The sequence below is a fragment of the Artemia sp. Qi Xiang Cuo genome, chromosome 2 (assembly GCF_049724085.1).
Source record: "Artemia sp. Qi Xiang Cuo chromosome 2, ASM4972408v1, whole genome shotgun sequence".
Classification (NCBI taxonomy): Eukaryota; Metazoa; Arthropoda; class Branchiopoda; order Anostraca; family Artemiidae; genus Artemia; species Artemia sp. Qi Xiang Cuo.
This window is the reverse complement of record NC_142795.1, coordinates 13,978,541-13,993,788: the sequence shown is the minus strand read 5'-3', so window position 1 is coordinate 13,993,788 and position 15,248 is coordinate 13,978,541. Positions and strand designations below refer to the sequence as shown.

The 15,248-nt window shown below is 35.3% G+C and overlaps 1 protein-coding gene across 2 annotated transcripts in view; it reads right to left on the bottom strand.

Moving 5' to 3' along the window:
• Positions 1–15,248, bottom strand: part of Cat (Catalase) — a 144,029-nt gene that overhangs the window by 79,694 nt on the left and 49,087 nt on the right. The gene's annotated exons all lie outside the window — the stretch shown is intronic.

Genomic DNA, 15,248 nt, shown 5'->3' with positions numbered 1-15,248 from the left:
CATACTGCGAAGTACAAGCACAGACGGAATCCAGCTGAATCCAGAAACACGCCTCAGTGATGTGGACTTCGCTGACGACATCGTCGTCCTAGAATCATGCCAGCAAAGACTCCAAGAACTCCTTGACAAAGTGAGGGAGAGAGGCGGCCATGTCGGTCTAAAAATAAATAATGAGAAAACAAAATGCATGGCTACCACAGATTCACCCCTGAGCATCACTCGCGGAGACCAACACATAGAGCAAGTTGTCCATTTCAAATACTTGGGAAGCATAATAGAAAGTACCGGATCGACCACAAAAGAAGTGCTCACAAGAATCAGCCAAGCCAATGGGGCCTTCAATAGATTACGGAAAGTATGGCGGTCCCAAAGCTTCTCTATAAAGCTAAAGTTACGACTCTTCAATAGCAATGTTATGCCAGTGCTGCTTTACGCTGCCGAAACCTTGCACCTGAGCCAGGAACAAGAGCGAAGAATACTTGCTTTCGAAAACACATGTCTCAGAAGAATTCTCAACATCCGTTGGCAAATGAGAATAACAAACTAATCCATCCGTGACAAGACTGGCCAGCCTCTTGTGACACATATCATAAGAGTCCGCCGATGGAGATACCTTGGCAATGTACTACGTATGGACAATCTCCGACTACCAAATGCAGCGCTCCATTGGCAGCCAATGGGTCCACGCCGCAGGGGCAGACCCAGAAACACCCTGCGTCGAACGTACCAGACAGATCTCCGTAACCTGCACACATCAATCCAACCTCAGTGGGAGGACATACTTGCAGCAGCAAACCGGTGGGAAGATTGGTGGCTCCTTCTTGATACCCTGGGTGCCTCTGGAGGCAAAGATGGATCTAAGGTCTATATATATATATATATATATATATATATATATATATATATATATATATATATATATATATATATATATATATATATATATATCAGTTTATATTCAGAGTTCAATTAGGTAACGCCAAAATTGTATTGGATATTATTGCCTGTCTGGATTTTTATTTCGGTAAGGTCATAATTTATTCCAAGTGAGTTGTTGACCTGAGTTAACTTTAAGAGGATTATAAATTGGAATCTAGTTTGCTTTTAACTTCACCTATATTTGGATATTCATTAATTCAGTGTTTTTTTCTTGAATTAATACAGCGACTTTTTGATTTGTGTGGCGTTTGCGATAGCCATGAAAAGCACTGACGAAACGCCTGAACTTGTATAATCTCCGGTGCTGAATTTTCTTCGAAGCAATTTGCCAATCGGAATTGAGGAGGATATTATCAAAAGACATGGTATGGAGTTTTTTGACGTGAACATAGTCAAAGAAGCTAAAACTTTATTATGGCAAATAAGTGCACCTGAATTTGATTGCCCAGTACGTAAGGGGAACAATGCACTTTCTAGTCTTTTTAGTGACATTATTTCTCTGTTGAGACCTCACGACAGTAGCGACACTTTTGTACCTATATTTACGATAAAGCGACCTATTGAGGTGTCATGTCTCCCTGCCACTGCTTATACTTCTTTACTCTCTAAGTTTAAAGAGCTACAACAAGTGGTTGTTGAAATGTCTTGGAAACTTGAGAATTATCAGTTGAATTTTCATCAACTACCCAAACCTACCCCAGCCATCGACACTCATGCGACAATTATTGTCTATAAAATGCCTTCAGATCTGTCTGATCCGAATAAACGCAAATCTGTTCTTGATCAAACAGCTGGCCATGAATTAGTTTGTAGCGTGAAACATGTTAATGACAGATGGTATGTCAATATTAATAAATCTGCAACTGAATATTTTTGTACATCAGTTCAGAAATTTATTACCGGAGCAAGAGTTAAAGTACGATCCAAGCGCTTTTTTGAGATTCTCAGAGGTTTCCCAGTTGATGTCGACCTTTCAGTTATTAATAGACTGCAAGGTATAAAAAGTGCAAATCGATTGAGCCAGACTATGTCAGTCAAGCTTGAATTTGAAGATTCCTTCACTCAGTCCGCTTATTTCAAAGAAGGAATTAAAGTTGGATATGAATTATTTCGAATTCACGAACTTAAGGAAATACCTAAATGCTGCTTCAAACCCCGGTCATAAGATCACTTTCATAGTGGTAGCATCAGCAATGTCCCGAAATGTGCCAGATGTGCTGGGCCACATCTTTCTACTAAGGATAGTCCTTGTAGCGCTGTTCCCAGTGTACAGTGCTAACTGTGGTAAAAGTCATGCTTCTTATAGTCTATCCTGTCCAGTATCTAAGGAACTAATGTTGCGCTCCCCATTTTGCAATGACTTTGGAGTTTTCAATAATAGCGTTTAATATTAATGGTACAAAGGATAAGGACTTCGTTATTGATGAGCTCTACAATGATTTTGATTTGGTCTGTCTACAGGAGCATATTCTTACAGACTTTAGCATTAACGTTTTGTGTCGGAGCCATCATCATGATGTTTTTACAACTGCCAAAGCCACAAGAGGCCACCCATCCGGTGGGCTAGCTTGTGTTTTTAAGCACAATCCGAATTTGGTTTCACCGGTGACTTTTTACTCGGATGAGTTTTTTCGGCTGTTCGTATGGACCCTACAATTTTCATTAATTTTTATCTGCCTTATGAAGATCGTTCTGCCAGATTGATGACTAGATATGCTAAAGCTCGCAAAACGTTAAAGTTTTAGTGGAAAAAATTCTTTCTATTTCTCTAGATTATATGATCATTCTTGATCAATACGGATATAAATTATTCGTCAGTGAGAAATGATTCGTTGTTAGATTGCCTTCCATCTTATCATATTATACCCAAAACTCATCCGTTTTCTTACATTCACCATTCAGGTAGTAAGAGCAATATTGATCACATTATTTTCTCACCTAGTATTACTATATAGTGTTTGTACATGCTGAAGAACGAGACTTAGACCATCTCCCTATTTCATTCACTCTTACGCTTAATATTAACCTTGCAAGTATTTGTGTAGTACCCCGGTCTTCAAAATGGTTTGAAAAAAGTAATTGGAAGAAAGCTGATGTCCCTCTCCATATGTTTACACTAACAAACCTGCTGTCTGCTATACAAGTTCCCTATCATCTGCTCCAGTGCTCTATACCAGTGAATTGCAAAAAGGACCTGGATTGCTATTATAATCAAATAATTAATTGTCCAAAAGATGCCGAGACAGTTGCTGTACCGTTGCAACGTGTTAGATGTGGTACGCAAAAACCCATTTGGTATTTAGATCCTAATTTAAAAATCTTAGAAAAATAAAGCAAAGCTTTGGTTAAAAGTTTGGAATGAATGTGATAGACCGCCTTGTGGAATTTTATCTGACCTTAAGCGTAAGACGCGCAGTGAATATAAAAAATATCTTAAGTCAATGCGTTATCGTGGTATAAATTTTCCAGTGTCAAAGAGAGAATGGCGAAAACTTATTAATTCTGAGTCGATTAGAAGTGATATATCAAGTAGTGATTGTCTTCCTGCATCTGCTTGGCATGACCATTACTCGTCTATTTTTTCTAATGTTAATTACCGTGTGCGTTCTTTGTATACTTTGTGCATTCATTTAGGCTTCTTTGCTCCTTGAGAATTCTTCTAAGGGAAAGAGTATACATCTTTGTGCTTTAGATCTATCAAAAGCTTTCGATAGTGTATGTCATAGTCAGCTTTTTTCTGCTCTTCATGGTTGCGGTGTCAATCTATCGGTTATAATACTTCTTCGCTACTAGTACTCTAATTCTTTTCTTCGGCTGAAATTGGCACCAGCTTCTATTATTAAAGTGAACAGAGGTTTAAGGCAAGGTGGAGTTTTATCTCCGACCCTACTTAAATTGAGTATTTCAGGAGTTCTGGAAAAGATATCGGCTACCTATCTCTCTGGTTTTTCTGATGTTTCATATCTTGTCTACGCTGATGACCTGCTTCCTATAACCCGTACTAAAACTGGTCCATTTAACATGGTTTCTCGTGTTGCTACTTCTTTTTTAGACATAGGCCTTTCTCTTAATGTAGATAAATGTAAATTTCTTTCCTTTAACAAAAATTCCAGTACTCCCCTTCGTTATGGTGGCTTTACTATTCCTCTCGAAGATTCTCTTCGATGGCTCGGTATTTCTATTACTAAGTCTTCCGAGCTTGCGCCAGCGCACAGTCTCAAATATTAATATGAAAATTCAATTAGGATATGCTAAGATTGTAGCCAATACAGGTAAATATAATAAACTCGCGTTGGCCAAGCTCTACTCAACTTTTTGTGACCATTCAACTCTTTTTCCTAACTTTAATATATAGAGGAGGTCTCGCAAAAAGAAAATTGCAATCGGGTCCCGCACGTAGTCGATCCGTCCCTGCCTTCCCATGTGGTAAAATTTCCCCTGGGAAAATTTTCCTGGGAAACTTACCTTCCAACGGAAAATTTTTCCTGGGACACTTACCTTCCAACGGAAAATTCTCCCTCGGAAAATCCTCCCAGTACAAAAAAAAAAAAAAAAACCCAAAAAAAAATCCGTATATTTCCCGCAAATACCATATGCAAACAATGAGCAAATTGCGTAACTTATAGCCTTTTCCTCAAGGACTATGTGGGGAGTGGGGTCATGTCATTCCCAAAGACAGTGATTGGACCTTCCAACTGCGCTGAATCAAATGGTAATCTCAAAATTTTGATCGGATGACTTTGGGAAATAACGGCTTGAGAGGGGGGTTGGTCGCCCTCCAATTACTTTGTCACTTAAAAGTGCACGATATCTTTTTATTTCCGATCAAACAAGTCCTCATTCGATCAAGTCACTCGTTCGATACCATCATACTTTGCAAAGCAAATTTTGATAAACAAACTCTGGCAAAAACCCATTGGAATCACGACGCTGAAACAACCAGTATTAGTTTGGAGCCGCAATTGGCCCTCCACGGGAGCTACCTAAGAGGTGCATAAATAGTGTAATTTTTAATCCAGTTTCAAATATGAAGGAAAAAGAAGCAAACAGAAATTTGATCTCAAGCTAATATTGTAATTATGACTTCAACACATTAAGATTTGTTTTTGTTGAAAGAAAGAGACATTGCACCATCATGTAATGACAAATATCGAATCCCACAAAATCGACATTTTCCATTTCACAGCTGGTTGCAAAAACTTCTTATTTCGTTCTGACTTTGATATATGACTCAGAGGTTAGAATCACATTTACTTTTAGAGATAGAAGCGGGAATTATTAAAGAGTAAAGATTCCCTTGGACAGAGATGAACCTTATTTCCCTTCTAGTACAGCCAACCTCATTACTTTTAGCGACAGGATAAATTGCCTCAAAACCGGAAATCAGCTCGTTTGCTAACTTACTGAATCTCTTTCAATGACTATAAACCTTTTGCAGAGTGTAACTCTCAAGACCTCTATGATGGGCGATTGTCACTTACTGAGTGTGAAAACTGCTATTTGCGAAAAATTAGAAGTTTTTATTGCAATATTAGACAACATAAAAGTTTATTGCACCTTCCGTTCACTGCGTATCACAGCTATGTCTGCAATTCATTTAAAATTTATGGGCGGTGTCAGAGGGATGTCCTATTTTTCAAGAATCATTCCCATTTAATTTGATCCAGTTCTCATGTCGCACATTTTATTTATAATTTTAGTCATTTTATTAAGAAACTAAACAAAAACAAAACAATTTTGTTTCACAAATGCAAGTACGGAATAAAATTGAAACTTAAAAGAAATTATGCTATATATGGGGGGGCTGCCTCTCCCTCCTTACATTAAACTTTTACTAGTACTTTACTGAAAACTTTTTTGAAAGCAAACATAACGAAATACACCCATTATGCTGTGGCAAGTGTCTTGGTTATTGATTTTCTTTCAACACATTTAAACTGAACATTTTATTGTTTAAGCAGATGTGCATCAATAAACCCTCCCATTTTTAGGCCTTTTGAAAAGTACTTTTCATCTAATTCCAATTGCCCTTGTGTTAGAGCATATAATTACTACTACCAGCAGTAGTACTTCTACTACTAGTACAGCTACGAAAAACTCACAGCAGCACCAAAGAGCATAGCACCAACACAGCTGCGTGCACTTCTTCTCCAATCCAATATACTGAAACCTTCACCCTTTACCCTCTCCCGTGCATTTCTAAGTTCCTTTAATCCTTTCCTTCTTACGATCTTCTCACATCCCATTTAGACACGACCTATTTTTCGTTTGGCCTCAGATGGATTGCCGAAAAGCAAAATCTTTGACAATCAGTCATCCTTCATCCGTAAAACATGGCCTAGCCATCTAAAACTTTCTTTCAAAATTACCCTAGACGGTGGGGTCGAACAACATTTTTCGTACAGCTTACTGTTCCATGTACAACCAGTCAAACGAGCACCAACGTTCTTCAAGCGTTGAAGAAATGCGTCAAACTTTAGACGTCAAGAGCTGGAGGTTGAGAGGAGGTTGCAATCTACTTAGCTAGAGAATAATTTTTACTGATTTGGAGTTTCAATGTCACTGTTTAAGTTCGTTTGAAAAAAAAATCTTTTTTAATACTATTTTCAGGGTTATCCTAAAACCGAGGGGGGCTACCGCCCTCAGCCCCCACTCTTTATACTAAAATTTAATCCTTGCAAACCAATGCTTTGAGATAAATGGGCCCTTCTAATTTTGCGGAATAAACTATCATTTCCATGTCAAAAGCTTTGATCCCTCAGCAACCATGCGGCACGCTTCATACTATATTCATTCATAAATATATTCGTAAAAATGAAAGAAGGCAAGAGGTTTATAGTCAACTCAATTTTTGTTCATCCAATTTAGCTGAAGCACCTCTCACGGAAAGGCTAAGCATTTGAGGCTAAAACACATCTTTAAGGCCTTAAATTCCACCACTTCCCGTAAAATAATCCACTGGCCTCCAATCTATTAGCCAGTGCCCAGCTATAGGATACTATGTTAGTTTTATTTGATAAACGGCCCATAATAACGGCATTATTTTTAAGGACTCCATGTATGTCTAAGGACTAGTGTCATACTGAGCGCCTGTATAGCCTTTGAGACTGAGAGGCTATACATAGCCCCTTTGAATGGTTCTCACAATTTTTAGTCAACGACATTTGGCCTTAGGCGATCCAAAATTCCTGTTTTTCGTATTTTTGTAGCTAGTAGGTTTATGGTTCCCACAAATTCAGGATTCCATTGTATAATTTTCATCAAGATCGCATATCTTCTCTGGGGTGGTTAATCCCTTTTCTCTATAATTATTCAAATTTTTACGCGCTAATAGTATTTAAAAGTAGCGAAATTTTCATATTATTCTAAATATGAAAATTAAATATGAAAGCATACAATTTTGATTTCTTTGATGCAAATACTGTAATCTAAACTTGCCAGGGGAGGGGCTTTTGTTACAGCCCTTTATAATTTTTAATTTAGCTAGGTAGCACACTACTGTATGTGATGCTAGTAGTATTATTTAGACTTGGTTCCTTCAACACGGACGCCTAGTGGCACATTCAACAGCAACAGTGGATCTCCACGTCGGAAAAATCCTGAGCTAAGGACCACATCTCGTTTAGAGATGTACGTAAATCTCTTGTCTCAACTACTAGGGAACGAACAACCGTTCTCTAGAAGCAGTATTAATACTGATTAATTTATTATAAAGCGTCAATCCTCATTCTAGAGTCTATTTACAGAACAAAATGGGTGTAAATTCATCACTTTGATATATTTTGAATTTTCTTATTGCTTATCGATTTTTTTGTTGTTTATTTTTTTTTAGAAAATGATAAATGCACAGAATTTTATTTATGCTATTTATCCTAATGACATTTGGTAAGACTACCACCAAATGCCTACCAAACATATCAACGGGAATTCAAACCTCTTTTACTTATCAATCATATTTCGGATTGGTCTTTGGTGGCACAGTGGATTGATCTCTGCTTGGTAACAAGGGACATGGGGGGGGGGCGATTCCAGCTTCCGCAGGGCCGACACAAGCACCTTTCTGGTCAAGAAGCGCCGTTAACCCGTAGACTAGACTATCTTAGATTCCTTTAGATAATTGAATATACTGGTACTTATCTGTTAGCCAGTACACAATTGAGAATTTCGATATACAGGTGCTGGGTTAAACAACTGAAACGCTTGGGAGATAGATAGGATATATGTATATATATATATATATATATATATATATATATATATATATATATATATATATATATATATATATATATATATATATATATATATATATATATATATGTATATATATATATGTATATATATATATATATATATATATATATATATATATATATATATATATATATATATATATATATATATATATATATATATATATATATATATATATATATATATATGTATATATATATATATATATATATATAAGTTATATAAGTTATATATGTAATATATGTGTTAGTAGCCATAAGTAGCTGGAAAAAAAATTTGTACGATCACTAAAAATTCACTACTATGATGCTGGAACGGAAGTAAGCTAAACGAGCCAACGGCTCCTCCAAAAATTATGCAAGCTTTCCGCGTATGGATATAATTTTATTATATATGCTTTGCGATTTTCAGTTCAGAGAAAATTGCCAAAAATTTAGTTACAGTTAAAAGTATCTTTTTCATGTCAACGCTGTTGCAATTATTTTGGCACAAGCTCGACGATTTTTCAAAATAAACTATATTCCTTTTCACTCTTTAACTCAAGTACGGAGAGAAACAGCTTAATCGGAGAAAAACTTCAATAGATCTTTTGAACACGAAGAGAAAGGAGAAAATACGAACTACAGTCAATCCGTGGTTTGGCTTCTATTTAAAGAAGAGAAAGTTCACTTCTACCATAAATACGAAGCCTGACTGAAATTCTTTACATCTCAAATTTGTTAGGAAACATTAGCCTACAAAGGGATCTTTTTCAGTAAAATTCTAAAGGAAGAATAAAAAACTTTATCCAGCAGAATAGCAATGCCTAAATCAAATTGTCTTCTTGTTTCCAAGGAAGAATTTTATAATTTTTGACAATGCTCGCTGAGTCAATTGCATGAAAATACTCTTCAAGACGGGTTTCCTGAAGCTTTACTTCAATCGAATTAAAATCTCGCAAGAATTTATGAACTTAACAATGATTTTCTTCTAGTGTTGATGATTCCCAAGTGTAAAAATGTACTCTTATTTTTGTTAGTGTCTCCAAAATAGAGGGATTTGAAAAAAAGGAAATATTGGACATACTGATCTGGTCGAACGGTAAGACTGATCCGATTGTTCCTATTACAGTCTATTTCTGATTTACTACGACCGCCAGTTCTTTTAAGAAAGGGCTGCTTACACTATTATAAACTGATGACTTGATCGCCATTTTGTGAACTACCCTTGTTGACTAATTTTATAACAGAATATTTTCCAATGTGAAAAAAAAAATATTATTTCTTCAACTTTCATCAAAAGCACGTAATTTGTATAATTTTATCATTTTAATTTTATAACAGAATATTTTCCAATGTGCAAAAAAAAAATATTATTTCCTCAACTTCCATCAACAGCACGCAAGTTTTTGGTGAAATAAAAAAAATAGCATATATAATTATACAATAAGCTCACATGGCTAATAATCAAAACCTGAATAACCAATTTGCTTCTAAATGCCTAACTTTTAAGGCATAGATCCGCATACCCATCCCCCTGGGGACAGAAATCAGATTATCTCCATGAAAGTTCTAAAGCCGGACTGGCCAGCCATGACGAAAACAAAGAGACTGGCCGTAGACAAACGACACTACGGTCAGTCGCTTTAGTTTTATCATTGAAGCAACTCTTTTTAGCTTCTGTGCTGCTCAGCCAAAGTAGCGACAATTGTATTATATATATATGTGTTGTTTTTATTTCTTGGTTTTAGGTTATTTTAGTTTTTATCTTTGTTTCTTAACGTTGAGGACGCCTTGTTTTATGCAGGCGAAATATCTGCGTCGCTTTAGTTTTTATCCTTTTCCTTCTACTGGCCGTAGTCCCGTTTGTGTTCATCTTCGAGATTTATCTCTCTTTGTTCTAGATTATACCCAAAGAAGAGAGAGGGGCAGAACGGAGCTGTGGGTCAAAGATCCAGAATGCTGTTCAAATTGACGTTTCTTGAAACCTACAATGGTTCTAGAAGCTTTTCAAAAGTGTTTTTTGAATACTGGATCTACATTATAGAAATATTCCAAGGCCAGACCCAGCGGGGGTTAGGGGGGTTTGAGCCCCCCCCCCGCCCCCAAATGTTTGTCTGACTCGTAAAAACGTAACGAAAATGGATACAAACTAATTTTGAATGCGTTTTTTGAGTTTTTTTGTGTAACTCCCCCCCCCGAATTTTTTTTTTAGCAAAACCCCCTCCAAAAAAAATCCTTGGTACGGCCTTGGTAAATTTTCTGTCTCCATCCCAATTCCCTCCTTAAGAAACACGGAAGTACCAGGAATAGTTCTTAACCTTAACAGCGCAGAGAAAATATGATGTATTTTCCGTAAGGAGGTTACAGACGCTTTGTCCCCACCCCAACCAGTATTGCTGTGACCACCACGTTTAGCGCGACAGCGGACACTTACAGAACAGGTTGTTGATCAACAGAGAAAAAAATCTACAGAACTCTTTTTCCCAAATTAAATCTTTTCTTAGCCTCATATATTAGAAGTTTAGAACTTCTTAATACCTAGCAATATTCTATGCTGCTTTAAACTGCAAAAATGTCTTAAATTACAAACGTAGCACCACATATTGACAGAATATTCTAGCAATCATTTCACTGGTCGGTCCTTTAAATAAACATTTTAGGCTAACTACCTATTTTTGATCGCGAGAAAAAGCAATCAAAAACGGGAATTTAACAGTTAAACCTGGGTTCACACAACTGTTTTTTCCAAAGCAAGATAACTCACGCAGAGGTAATACCCGTCCTATCACGAACGGCAAAGCTAAAAACGGCGAAACAACAAAACTAGAAAGATAGAATAGGGTAGAAAGCCATTCGTTTGTGATAGTTGACACATCGTTCAGCGGCTCAGCTAAAATATTTCAAAGTAGCTACTGAATCGTCATGAACTTGTTGCAAGAAACGGACGGAATTCAACTGCATTACGAGAAAACACATTTGTGCGAACCCGGGATATTAATTAAAACGCATATCCCATAAATAAGACATTTTGATAGCAAATACCAGCTTACCAATTCCGAATTTGCAGCTCTGCAATTATGTGCCATCAAAGCTGCGCACAATACAGATGGCAGTAATATATCTTTCCGCATTCAAGATATCATTTACATTATGCATACCCTATATACAACAACATTGGTATTGTGCCTAGCGTGCAAGTATACCTTTCAGTTTGATTTAACTCACAAGTCGGCGTTTTTGACCACCTTCAGCTTTTATCCTTTTTTTTATAAAAAATAATCAAAAAGTGAAGAAAGTAAGTTTCTATATATATATAGAGAAATGCTTTTAATTACGAATTTTGATTTTTCATTCCATTTACTTTATTTCTTAATAAAATAATTTTAAAATGACTGAAGCAAATGTCATCCTTTATGATGTTTTTTTTCTATTTTCGATTTCAATTTTAATTGAGCGTTTATCAACTTTGTAAAAAATTCATAAACGTTGTAAACATCTATAAAAAGTTATAAATATAAATATTTTCTTTTAACAAAAATGACTGAAAAATGAATAGAACACCTTTCATCTATTTGCATCTTTTTAAACAAGATTTCTCTTCAATTTGGAAATTTTGAATTTTCATTTTACTTAGGTCTTTTTATTTTCAAAAAAAAAAAAAAAAAAAAATCAGAAACGAGGAAAGTGTGTCTCAACCATTCACATCATTTGTTGTTATGTCAAACAAGCAACAGAAAAAAAAACAGGAGAGTACGAGTATTTATCCCAGCTTCTTGGAGCCTCTTTTTCTATATGAATAGGGACGAGAGGACAAATTGTCACCATGAAAATAATAAAGAATAAACCCATACTCATCTCAAGACGTTTTCTTTTTATCAGAGATAAATGATATATAGGGGAGGACGTGTATTCAGAATTCAACAAGAACTTTAAATGACAGAAATTGTTATACAATAAAAAAAAAAACAGTATTTACGATTATTATAAATGATTACTTTTATTCAGAGCTTTTGCAAGTAAACAGAACTTCAGCTATTTAACAAACTCGAAGGTCATTGCCTATTTATTACCATTATAAGGACTTTTTTTTTATTCGGCAACTGTTCAAGTTATTTAGAATATTTAACTGGGTGAATATGGATCTAATTAATTGGGACAAGTAATTTGGAAAGGAAGCCTTTAAATTTCAAGTTTTTTGAAAAATAGTTTTGGCTCTCATAGAAAGACTCAGAAACGAAAAAAGTACCTCCCATCCATTTGCATAAACTGTTAGGTCAATCAAGCAACAAAGATAACTAGTAGTATTCGAGTATTTATCCCAGCTTCTGGGATCCTCTTATTCTATATGAATAGGAATGAAAGGATAAATTTTCAGCATGGGTGTTATAAGAATAAATCCATTCTCATCACAAGATGCTTTCTTTTTATCAGAGAGATAAATAATATATATTGGAGGAGAATTTTTTAGAATTCCGTAAAAACTTGAAATGATAGAGGGATATTATAAGATTATAAAAAATATCAAAACCATTGAAAATAATCACTTTTTTTGCAAGTACACAGAACTTCAGCTATTTAAGACATTCAAAAGTTATGGTCACTTTATTACCATTGTTGTAACATTTGGCAAACATTTGTAACATTTGGCCATTGTTGTATCATTTTTGTGACATTTGGCAAATGTCCAAGTTTTATAGAATAAGTAACTGGGTCAGTATATTTATTTCATTGGGATAAGTGATTTATTAATTACCAATCGGATTATTGATGCTTCTTAACTACTAAGATCCCTGCGCCAGCCCTGCAGTGTGTTGTGACACCAGGGTTCGATCTTAGGGTCCCCTATTACCAAGCTAAGGTCAAACCCACTGCGCCACTACAGGATACTGAGATGAGCAATTTAAAAAGGACGATTTTAAATTTCAAAAGTTTTGTCAAAATAAAAAATAGAAAAAAGGTCTCTCATAAAAATACTAAGAAAAGAAGAAAGTACCTCTCCTTTATTAGCATAATTAATGTCAAACAAGCATTACAGAAAATCAGCAGTATCCGACAATTTATCCCAGTTTCTTGAATACTCTTTTTCTATACAAATAGGGATGACAGGACAAATTGTCACCATTAACATTATAAAGATTAAAGCCATTCTCATCTCAAGATGTTTTCTTTTTATCAGAGAGATAAAAGATATATGGCGGAGGATATGTATTCAGAATTCAATAAGACCTTGAAATAATGGCTAGTTAGTTTACAAGAGCTTCGACCATATAATATGATAACAATGGAAAACGCTCTCAATATGATATCCTCAACATGATATATCAAAATGTAATGATGATGGATGAATACAAGTATAAGTAAATTAATAGAGAAACCAAGGGAACTTTCTTTTTCTACAAAAAGATCAAAAATATATGGAAGAACATTTACAAGAAATGCGAAACTGAAACGTCGTATAAGTCAGAATAAATGGAGGCATCGAACCGTTTCTTTATGGACAAAGGTTTCTTGCCCATAAAGTCGAGTTTCGATTTCTACTCTGATTCTAAGGAAAGCCCCGATTATCCCATTCCAATTAATCGTTCATCACTAGTCTGAAAACAGTATTACAGCTTAAATATACTATTTTTGTGTATTTTGGTATATTCTCCTCGCTTTTACTAGAGACCCTGGGTCTTATTTTAGGATTTTAAGAGAAGGGAAAACCGTTCCATATATAACTCGTCTAAACAAGGGCACTCGTTCTCTTAAAAAGCCCAAAATAAATGAATAGCATTTATAAGGAATAACAAACCTTGTAAGACATTATAAAAGGAAGTCAAGATTTTCTTCATGGGCATACTTTCTTGTACCAGAATATCGGTTTGCGATTTGACGAAAATATCGGAGACAAACTGTATTTGCTAAAATCTACTAACTTTTTGGGCACTTTAGCATTCTCTCCTCAAAATTTTTGTGGGAAAACAGGGAACCTTTACAGTAAATTTGTTAAAGTTTCGACTAATTCTTCGGCTGAAATATAGACCTATGGTTTTACAGTTCTTTTGTAGTTTTAGAAGAGGAGCGAAGTGTTCCCTAAATTACTAGGAAAAGCAAGGTTGTTCTTTTCTTCCTTAAAAGGCTCAAGGATTTAGCAGGATTAAGAAACTAAAACGTTTGATAAGACATGATAAACGAAGGAGTTGAATGTACTTCAAAGGTGGCATCGTAAGACCAAATTCCGACTCCGATTCCGGTAGACTTCCCCATTATCCCGAATCCAATTAGTCGTCCAGTCAATTAGCCTGAGATATGTGTGTTTGGACTGAAATACAGTAAGTTTTTGGCCATTTTTACAGGCTAGCTTCAATTTTACTAGGGAATACAGGGGTCTTTCATGGTTTAAAGGAGAAATAAAGTTCTCCATACATCATGGTTACAGCAAAAGCTGCAATCTACTAAAGAGCGTACCACGGCCCGTAGTAACCAAATTTAAAAACACTTTTGGAAACATAACTTTTAAGTTAGAAAAAAAAATACCGTTTGAAGCTGATTCAGAAAAAATGACTATGATTACGATTAGCCTTAATAGTAAATACATTCCAAGACCACACTGGCTATAATGACGTATGAAAACAAAGAAAAGAAAGGATATAATAAACGAAAAATAAAATCAAATAGGTGAGAAGAATGAGGATTTTGTCAGCCAGTAGCAAAATATGAAAACAAAAAACGAGCAAATATTTCGACAAGAACCTCCGGCAAGTCGTCCTCAGCAATCAGAAAATAAAAATCTAACCTTTTGAAGTAAACTCTACAAGAAGAGAAAAAGTTCTCTTCTTGTAGAGTTCACTTCAAAAGGTTAGATTCTGTTTTTGTCTATTCTGAGCACTGAGGACGACTTGGCGGAGGTCCTTGTCGAAATATTTGCTCGTTTTTTGTTTTCATATTTTGCTACTGGCTGACAAAATCATCATTCTTCTCACCTATTTGATTTTATTTTTCGTTTATTATATTCTTTATTTTCTTTGTTTTCATACCTTAATAGTAAAAGTTTGTTACGAAAACAAATTTATGGAAATTTCGAAAGACAGT